Raw genomic sequence first — 9,355 nt, forward strand, 5'->3', positions numbered from 1 at the left:
CAAAGTCCCGACCTAGAAGAGACGCTACTTTATCGTTACTATGGTTGGGGGTCTCCGTTTCCCACGCACTGGAGAACGACTATTAGTGACCCAAATGTCAAGTTAGACAAGGACATGAGAGAACAGTTTCATGCCTAGGTGAAGCTCAGGTTGAAAATGGATGACTTCCTAGCTGAGGAGAAGTTGGTTAATGCAAGGCCAAGTCTAGGTAGGTCTCCACTTTGGTTCCACACACTTAGACTTTTTCCTTTCTTGTCGATTTCTTTGCTAAGTTTGTGCCTGTGTTGCATGTACCATGGCAAATATCCTTGTCTCCAAGCTTTTTACCAATATGAAGAAGAGAAAAAAAGAAAGGCGTCATGTACTGAACCCCAAGCTGTTGATCCTGTCACCAATCCCACCGCACCTACAGCCCCGAGGAGGAAAGAGGATGTGCCCATCATCGACCTGGTCGAGGATGACCAGGGAACCAAGTCACTAGCTCGCGAGCCCAAGGTGGCCCAGGAGTCCGAGCCCCAACCCGTCCAACCCGAGGTCCCTACTTCTGGCACAATCCCCAAGGAGGGCCAAAGCATTTTCGATGCCTAGGTTGCCACTCTCAAGAGCAAGGAAGCCGTCTTTTCTGTCGATGTGTCGAAATACGGGGATGTTGCACTCCAAGCTCGCTGCCACTGCGTGGGGTCATCTGATGGTGGTATTTTTCCAACTACACTTCTCTGTCCTTTGTGCTTTTCCTACTTTATTGATCAGTATGACTCTTTTGCATACGAACTCAATGATTCACTCGTCGGTGGAGCAGTCCGACCGTCAAATGGAGTTATTGCAAATCTCGGAGTCAAAAGTGAAGGTCTTAGAGGCCAAGGTGTTGGTTGTTGAGTCGAAAGCAGCGGAGTGCCAATCCAAGACATTGAAGGCTGTGGAGCTGGCGATGAAGCGGGAGGCAGAATCGAAGCGGAAGGAGGAGCACATCCGCGAAATAAAAAAAGGAGGTTAAGGAGATGAAGGCTCTCCTTTCTAAGCATGAGGCTATCTTCTCCCAAGAACTGAAGGAAGCTGGTGCTTGCACTGTGCAAGCTTACAAGGCTTCTTCAGAGTTCGAGAACTTTGTGAATGAAACAGCTACCTTGCCCTTCCGCAAGGGTTTCAAGTACTTCTGCTAGCTGGCAAGGCATGCATTTCCCCAGCTCGATCTTCGACTGCTCACAACGATTGGGATCTTGACTGAGACTGTGATTCAAGCAGTAGGCGAAGATCCAAACTCTGAGGAGGATGATGATGATGAAGTTGATTTGGAAGTTGGAGATAGGTCGGGGAACTCCGACACAGCTGCCGACGAGGTCATGGAGACCAATGAGGTTGCTGCTGCGAACACATCAATGGAAGTGAACCCGACCAAAGATGCTGAGATCGTTGAAGGAGGGGCGAGGAGCCCCATCAAGACTGAACTATGCCTCTTTTCTTGAACCTCCCTATAAATATAGTATGTACTAAGCCTCCAAGTTCGGTAGTAGTACTTTCTCTCCTTTCTTTCCCCTTTTTTTGTATGTACTTTGAACTCTTTCATATTAATACAATGCACTGATTTCGGAAATCTTTATTGTACAAATTTTTCTAAGTGTGGATTACCCCGAAGTGCCAAGCTGACGAGTTGGGCCCAAGTAGGAATAAACCGATCTCGATGTACACTGAAGTGAGCAGACACTGTAGGGTATATGCCTGACCTGCCTGCGCATGAGCTAATTTTTCATTTGCCCCTACCAAATCGACTAGGTCTTTGGTTGCCTATGCCAAAGTGACTAGGTCTTAGGTTGCCCATGCCGAAGCAACTAGGTCTTAGGTTGCCCTTGTCGAAGAGGCGATTGGGACTTATATTGTGCCAAGGTCTTTCGTCAGTTCGGCCCCATAGCCCTTAGGCTCTGTGAGTGACTCATAGTCCTCTCTCCAGCTCGATGTCCTTTTGACCAACTCGGTGGTCTTATGGACTTAGTAAATTTTTTGTCATGTTGGAGTTGCGAGCTCGTAGATAATACCACCTTAGATTGTCAACGTTCTAGGCCCGAGGTACCTGTTTTCCTTCCATAGTCACGTGCCCTCTCTGAACACTCATCTCACCCGGTACGGACCCTCCTATTTTGGTCCGAGCTTACCTACGCTGGGCTCAAGTACCATTACTTTGCAAAGCAAAAGGTGGCCAACTCGAAACTGTCGTCTCCTGACCCAGGCATTATAGTACCAAGCTACCCGCTATTGGTAGGCCATAGTTTGAATATAAGCCAAGTCACATACTTCTTCAATTAGGTCCAAGTTGGTTCGGAGCTCATTGTCATTCACTTCTTCATCGTACGCTTCGAGCCGCAACGTTGGTACTTCGATCTCTACAGGAATCATGGCCTCCATTCTGTACGATAGGTTGAAGGGCATTTCGTCAGTTGCAGTCTTGATGGTCGTCTTGTAAGACCAAAGGACACTGGGCAGCTTGTCCATCCACAACCCCTTAGCTCACGCTAAGCGAGCTTTCAGTCCATGGAGGATAGCCCTGTTCGTCACTTTGGCTTGTCCGTTCGCCTACGGATGTGCCACCGAAGTGAAGTTATGTTGAATCCCCATCTCAGCACACCAATTTTGGAACTTAATGTCTTCAAACTTCTTCCCATTGTCTGAGATCAACACCTTGGGTAGTCCGAAACGGCATACAATGTTTTTCCAAAAGAAGTTCTGCACGTTCTGAGTTGTAATAGTCACTGATGGCTCAGACTCTACCAACTTTGTGAAGTAATCCACCGACGGGAATGGTTCGAGGATGTCAATCCCCCACTACGCGAAGGGCCACAGGCTGGTCAAGTACTTCAGATCGGCAGCAGGTTGATGAAGGATGTTTGCGTGTCTCTAACAGTTCTCACATTTCTTGACGAGCTAGTGTGCATCTGCTTTCATGGTAGGCCAGTAGTAGCCTTGTCTTAATGCCTTTTGGGGAAGCGCTCTTCCCCCCAAGTGTCTTCCGCAAGGTCCTTCATGGATGCAGCGAAGTACCAATTCTACTTCTGAAGGCCGCAAGCAACATAGGTAGGGGAGCATAAAGAACCTCCTATACAATTGCCCAACGATAAGGATGTACTGAGCTAATTGACGCTCTACCCTCCGAGCTGCATTGCACTCTGCTGGTAGGGTCCCGCGGAGCAAATTATCAACGAGTGGGTCAATCTTGCTCGATTCTACTTGCAACACAAGAGCGACATCTTCTGCCCCCTCCAAGAATGTTGGGACGAGGCAGGTCTTCAATGTATACTGTCTGCATCATATTGTCATTGGTGCTCGCCAACCATGATAGGGTGTCAGCCTCAGCGTTCTCGGATCTTGGTATTTGCTTGATGAACCAGGAAAGGAAGCAAGGCAATAGTTCCCTTACCTTGGCTAGATAAGCCGCTATTGTAGAATCCCGAGCTTCATAGTTGTCGTTGACCTTGTTTACTACTAACTGAGAATCGCTGCACACTACGAGGTGCCTTATGTCCATTTCCTTTGCTAGACTGAGCCCGGCTATCAATGCCTCATACACTGCCTCGTTGTTTGATGCCTCGAATCCGAAACAAAGAGCATACTCCAGCTTTACCTCACTCGGCTCGTACAGTATTAGTCTAACACCTCTTCCTCATTGGATAGATGAGCCATCGACATGGAGGATCCAGGGCTCCTTGTCCTAGATCGGTCCTACCCTAACCAGAACCAGTGCCGCACTGGTTAACTCCTCCGACGTGTTAGTGAGCTCAATCAGTTCAAGGGCCAATGCACTGAACGTACATTCTGCTACGAACTTTGCCAAGACTTGGGCTTTGATCACTAGTTGTGGCTCAAACCAGATGTTGTACTCACTCAGCTCGATGGCCCATTTCGTCAATCTATCGGACACCTCGGGCTTGAGCAAAACATGCCTTAGAGGCTTGTCGGTAAGGACGATCATGGTGTGGGCTTGGAAGTACAGGCATAGTTTTTGGGCTGCTACTACTAGAGTGTACACTAGCTTCTCGATGTTGGGGTATCTGGTCTCTATATCCTGCAAAACTTTACTTACGTAGTAGACAGGTCATTGGACTCGATCTACTTCTCTAATTAGTACCAAGCTGACCACCTCATCACTCGTGGAGAGGTACAATTTCAGCTCGTCACCTTCCTCAGGTTGGGTTAATACTAGGGCGGTACTTGGGTACTTTTTAAGTTCACTAAACGCGAGCTGACACTCTTCGGTCCATGCAAAATCTTCATTCTTTTTATTGCCTTAAAGAAAGGTAAGCACTGACCCACTGATTTAGACATAAACTGGTTTAGGGTAGTTACCCGGCCAGTTAGCCTTTGATCTTGCTTTATCTTTTGGGGTGGTCTCATATCTAATATAGCCTTAATTTTGTCAGGGTTGATTTCAATGCCACGTTGGTTCACTATGTAACCAAGGATTTTGCCCGATGTGACCCCGAAGATACACTTGTTCGGGTTGAGCTTCATGTTAAATTTTCTCAGAATTTAAAAAATAGAATTTTAATCGTCCATTAAAGAGTTTGGATATTGGGTCTTCACGATCATGTCGTCAACATAACACTATTTTATTACCGATTAACAATTCAAAAATTTTATTTAGAAGTTGTTGGAAAGTTGCTCCAGCATTTTTTAAATCAAAGGGCATAACTTTGTAACAATACAACCCTAGTTCTGTTACAAAAGCGGTCTTGTCCTGGTCGGCTATGTCCATCCTAATCTGGTTGTAGCTGGAGTAGGCGTCCATGAAGCTCAGCAACCCGTATCCCAAGGTTGTGTCTACCAAGCGGTATATTTTGGGAAGGGAGAAGCAGTCCTTCGAGAAGACTCTGATCAGGTCGGTATAGTTGATGCACATGCACCACTTCCCACCTGCCTTCTTCACTAGCACAGGATTGGCCACCCAGCTCTGGTAGTGGACCTCCCTAACGAAGTCTACGACAAGGAGCTTCCAGACCTCCTCATCAACTACCATCCACCACTCCGAGGCGAGGTTGCGTTTTCTTTGTCTAACTGGCCTGACTAAAGGGTCTACATTTAATTTGTGAGTAATCACGCTAGGGTCGATGTTGGACATTTCTATCGTAGACCAAGTGAAAACATCTAAACTATTAAGTAAGAAACCTACTAGCTGTGTTCGGAGTGATTCTCTTATCAGAGCGCCGATCTAGAGGGACTTCATCGGCTCGGTTTTGGAAACCGGTACATAGACTGCTTCCTCCATCGAGACAGCTTGCTCCTTGGTGTAGTCTACTGGTTGCTCCAGTTGGACGTCATCCGCCAATTTCGCCTTGCCCTTCAATGTAGCCACATAGCACTTATGAGACTCGAGTTGATCACCTCGTACTATCCCTACTCTGTAGCTCGTCGAGAACATCATCGCTAGGTAATATGTTGATACTATTGCATGTAAGGCATGCTGGATGGACCGACCTATGATCACGTTGTAGGGGGATGGAGTTGCGACCACCAAGAATGTATGCTCGAATTGTACCAAGTTTGGCCACGTTCCTATTGCTACTAGTACTGTAACTCGACTAAGGAGTCTGACCTCTTCGCCGCTGAACCCCACCAAGGGTGTATCGGTTGGTTTTAGGTCACCCTACTTCAGATATAGCTTGTCGAAGGTCCCTTTGAATAGAATATCGACCGAACTCCCGAGGTCCACCAAGATCCTCTTTACTTCGAAATCATTAATGTTGAGCTTAACAATAAGAGCATATCATGAGGATACTGTATCCCATGAGCATTGTCCTCAGTGAAGTAAATGGGCCCTTCCACCTGAGGTCGCTTCGAGGGATTCTCTACTTCCTGCTCCAGTTCTCTGATCGAGGTCTTCCCCGCTATAATTGATTCACCAGTAGTCATATTGATCACCCCGTGGATTAGTCTTTCTTTTGGCGGCTACTGCCGAGGTGGCTGTTCGTTCTACCTGCTTGACTCCAAAGCGTCCCTCCTATGATCAGTTTGTCGGTCCCCCTGCTCCCTCCCCTCACGCAAGATATATTTGTTTAGATACTTGCGGTGAATGAGCTCCTTGATTTCGATGCAGAGATTCCAACAATTCTTAGTATTGTGAGTGATATATTTGTTCAGATACTTGCAGTGAATGAGCTCCTTGATTTCGATGCAGAGATTCCAACAATTCTTAGTATTGTGACTGTGGTCCCAATGAAAATGACAATAGACGTTTAGGTTCCTAGTCGTCGGGTCTCCCTACAGCTTGGGTGGCCACTTGATGAAGGAAGAGTCCATAATCATTAGCAAGATTTCTCCTCGCTTCGCGCTGAGGGGGGTATAGGTCGTTCTCTCCACAGGAGAAGTCTTGGATCGTTGACCTGACCTATAACTCCGAGAGGGGGACTTACTTCTCGAGCGAGGTGACTTACTTCTCCTTGGCGATTTTCTCTTCTTTCTCTTGTGCTTGCTACTGCTTGTTCCTTCTTGTCTTTTCCTTTTCTTGCCCTGTTGGCTTTCTAGTTTTCGGCCGAGCTCTTCTTCCGTGATGGTCTTCGGACGATTTACTCCAACGTACCATGCAACCTCCTTGTGTGTAACTCCCTTCCGTGCTGTAGTGAGGTGCACTGCTAGGTTGAGATCCGGTATCTGCAGGCACGTTTCATTGAATCACTTGATGTATCTTCTGATTGACTCATTCTCCCTCTGTACCATGTTCAGAAGTCTCTCTTGTCACTTCGGACACTTCTTACTAGTGATGAAATGGGTCATGGACATATCTATGAACTGAGCCCAACTCTTGATCGAGCCCAGTGCGGTGTTTCGGTACCATGTCCTGGCTAATCCCTTGAAGGTAGTGGAGAAGGCCATGCACATGCATGCTTCGTCTGCTCCAGCTAGATGCATCTGGGATTGGAATGTGTCTACATGGTCGTTGGGGTCAAAACTTCCGTCGAACTTTTCTAAAGAAGGTACCTTGAAGTCCTTTGGCATTGAAGCTGCTAGTCCTCGTGTGCTGGATGACTTCAGGCCTATCTTTAGGGTTCCCTCTCTGAGAAGGTTGGGGTGTACGCTGATCGTCAATTCTACCCCGAGGTGGGGTCCAGTCCAAGGGAGGGACCGGGACCTAAGAGTTTCCCACACTCTGAGGAGGAGATCAGTGTACACCCTAGTGTTGTTGCTGATGATGAACCCGGTGCTAGTTCTAGTTATGATTTTGGTTTTGACCCTAGTTTTGATATTGACCTGGTTGCTGGTTCGGCTGTAGTGGTGGAAACTGCTGCTGGTAGTGTTGGTGGAAATAATATTATTGTAATTGCCGGAATTGATGTATTTGCTGCATCTGAATCTGCATAGTTTAGACGCTCTGGACTAGGTTGTCGAATTGGTGGTGCCCGACCCCAGGAGGAATCATCAAGGGCTCTGGAACGAAAAAAGTGGTGCTCACCTAGGGTAGTGAGACGTTCAGCTGTTGATTCGTTTGTTACGTCGATACAGTTGGGATCCCCAAGGCACTAAGGGGAATAGTGAACTATCCAATGGTCATTGAGGAGCCTTGTGGGAATGCTGTTGTGTGGTCTTGCCCCCTAGTAATGGTCATATCGATGCCCTTGTCGATGTTGCTTGAGGATGCCATCAAAGAGAATAAGGTGATGAATGAGATGCAAGGTTGACCTTTTGATCATTTCCCATAGACGGCGCCAATTGATCGTGTGTGATCTGGATGCTCCTAGCTGTAGGGAAGCTCGGGCATCTGTTGACAAGTGGATCGCTCGAACTGCAAGACAAATGGATCAAAGAACTCGGGGTGGCTGACCCGACGAGGTTGCTTCGATGCTTAAGTTAGTACTCAGTAAATAGATGCAAGCTGGAATTCAGTACAGTAGAGAGCTAGAATGCACTTAATCGCGCATACATTTCGCTATGGGGTGAGTGCCCTTATATAGTTGAGTTGTTGTGGTCCTCACAAAGCCTTTTTGAGATCTTCGGGCTGAAAAAGTAGGAGTCTGTCCCACACCGATAGGTGGATAACGTGCTAACTGATAATGCTTATCGTGTCCATCCGATTCGGGCGGGATGTGGATAAGGCCTATAGTTCCGCAATTTGACCCCGAAAGACTCGGAGATAGTAGGCAAGCTTCTAGGATCTGTTACGTGTCATCTCGACATACGTGGGTACCGAGGTGCCTCGGCTCCGATGGCCCCCAAAGTGGTTGGGCACCCGAGGTCTCCCGATCTGCTGATGCGGCACCCGATGCTGGCAAGTCGCGTCCACATGTCCTCTATTCATCAGGTCGGGCCAAATCACCCCTCATTAAGTTCGATGTTGGAATGTCTACATCAATTCATGGTTTTTAGGGGAAATTCCTTATTAGGATCATGTACTTTGGATCTAGTGTTATTTTGGTCTCCAAACTTTAAAATGTGATAATCCAATATCCAAATTAAAAGACATAAATGTCCTGGAGTGTTATCTAATTTTCTTTATCAACCATTCAAATATTGACAAAAAATGAATAGTCAGAAATCATTTTTTTCTATTCAATAAAATTGGGGTCACTGTTCATTTTTACTCAACGTTTGAATGGTTAATAAAGAAAATTAGATAATACTCGAAAGGCATTTGTATCTTTTTAAATGTCATTTAACGGCAAATACTGAATTAATACATTTTAAAAGTTCAGATATTGGATTTTTGCATTTTAAAGTTCGGGAAACAAAGTGGCATTAGGCGTATTAAGGTAGTAATCGAAAATTTCCCCTTTTTGAAACCATTATTGATTGGACTGTTCGACCCGGTAACCGATTAACGGTTGGGTTTCATTTTATACTTAACTCAAATTTTGACTTTAGAAAACCACTGAACCACTACTGTTTGATCTGATGAACAACTCGAGTCACTTTTTTATTTTAATTAATTTTTTTATTTTTATTTTCAAAATGTCATGAATTGATTCTGATCAAACCGCTGACCCAGAAAATGGTGGCTAAAGCGGTTCTATTTCTGCATGGATTTTTGAAATATTGGTTCAATTTGGATTCGAGTCTTCAGGTGCCCCACTACCCTAATACAACTGGTGGCCTCATCATCGATTCCACCACTTCCCCAGAATAGCTATTGTGTTTGAATGCGCATCTCTCACAACGTTCCAACATGATATGTATACGCACATCTCATGTATGATGATGGGTTCCAGTCTTACGGTGAGATGTGCGGACACAGATGATGATGAACGCATTGGGACGGTTTTTTGTTGGGAGGGATCCCAAATTCTATTTCCCAGGTCAATGCGTTCATCTAATCCCGGGTTTTGGGTTTGGATATTTTTGTTGTAGTTGACCACACGAAAACCCGGCCCACATTATGTTT

The sequence above is a fragment of the Nelumbo nucifera genome, chromosome 8, assembly GCF_055504915.1.
Source record: "Nelumbo nucifera cultivar China Antique chromosome 8, China Antique-T2T, whole genome shotgun sequence".
Lineage (NCBI taxonomy): Eukaryota > Viridiplantae > Streptophyta > Magnoliopsida > Proteales > Nelumbonaceae > Nelumbo > Nelumbo nucifera.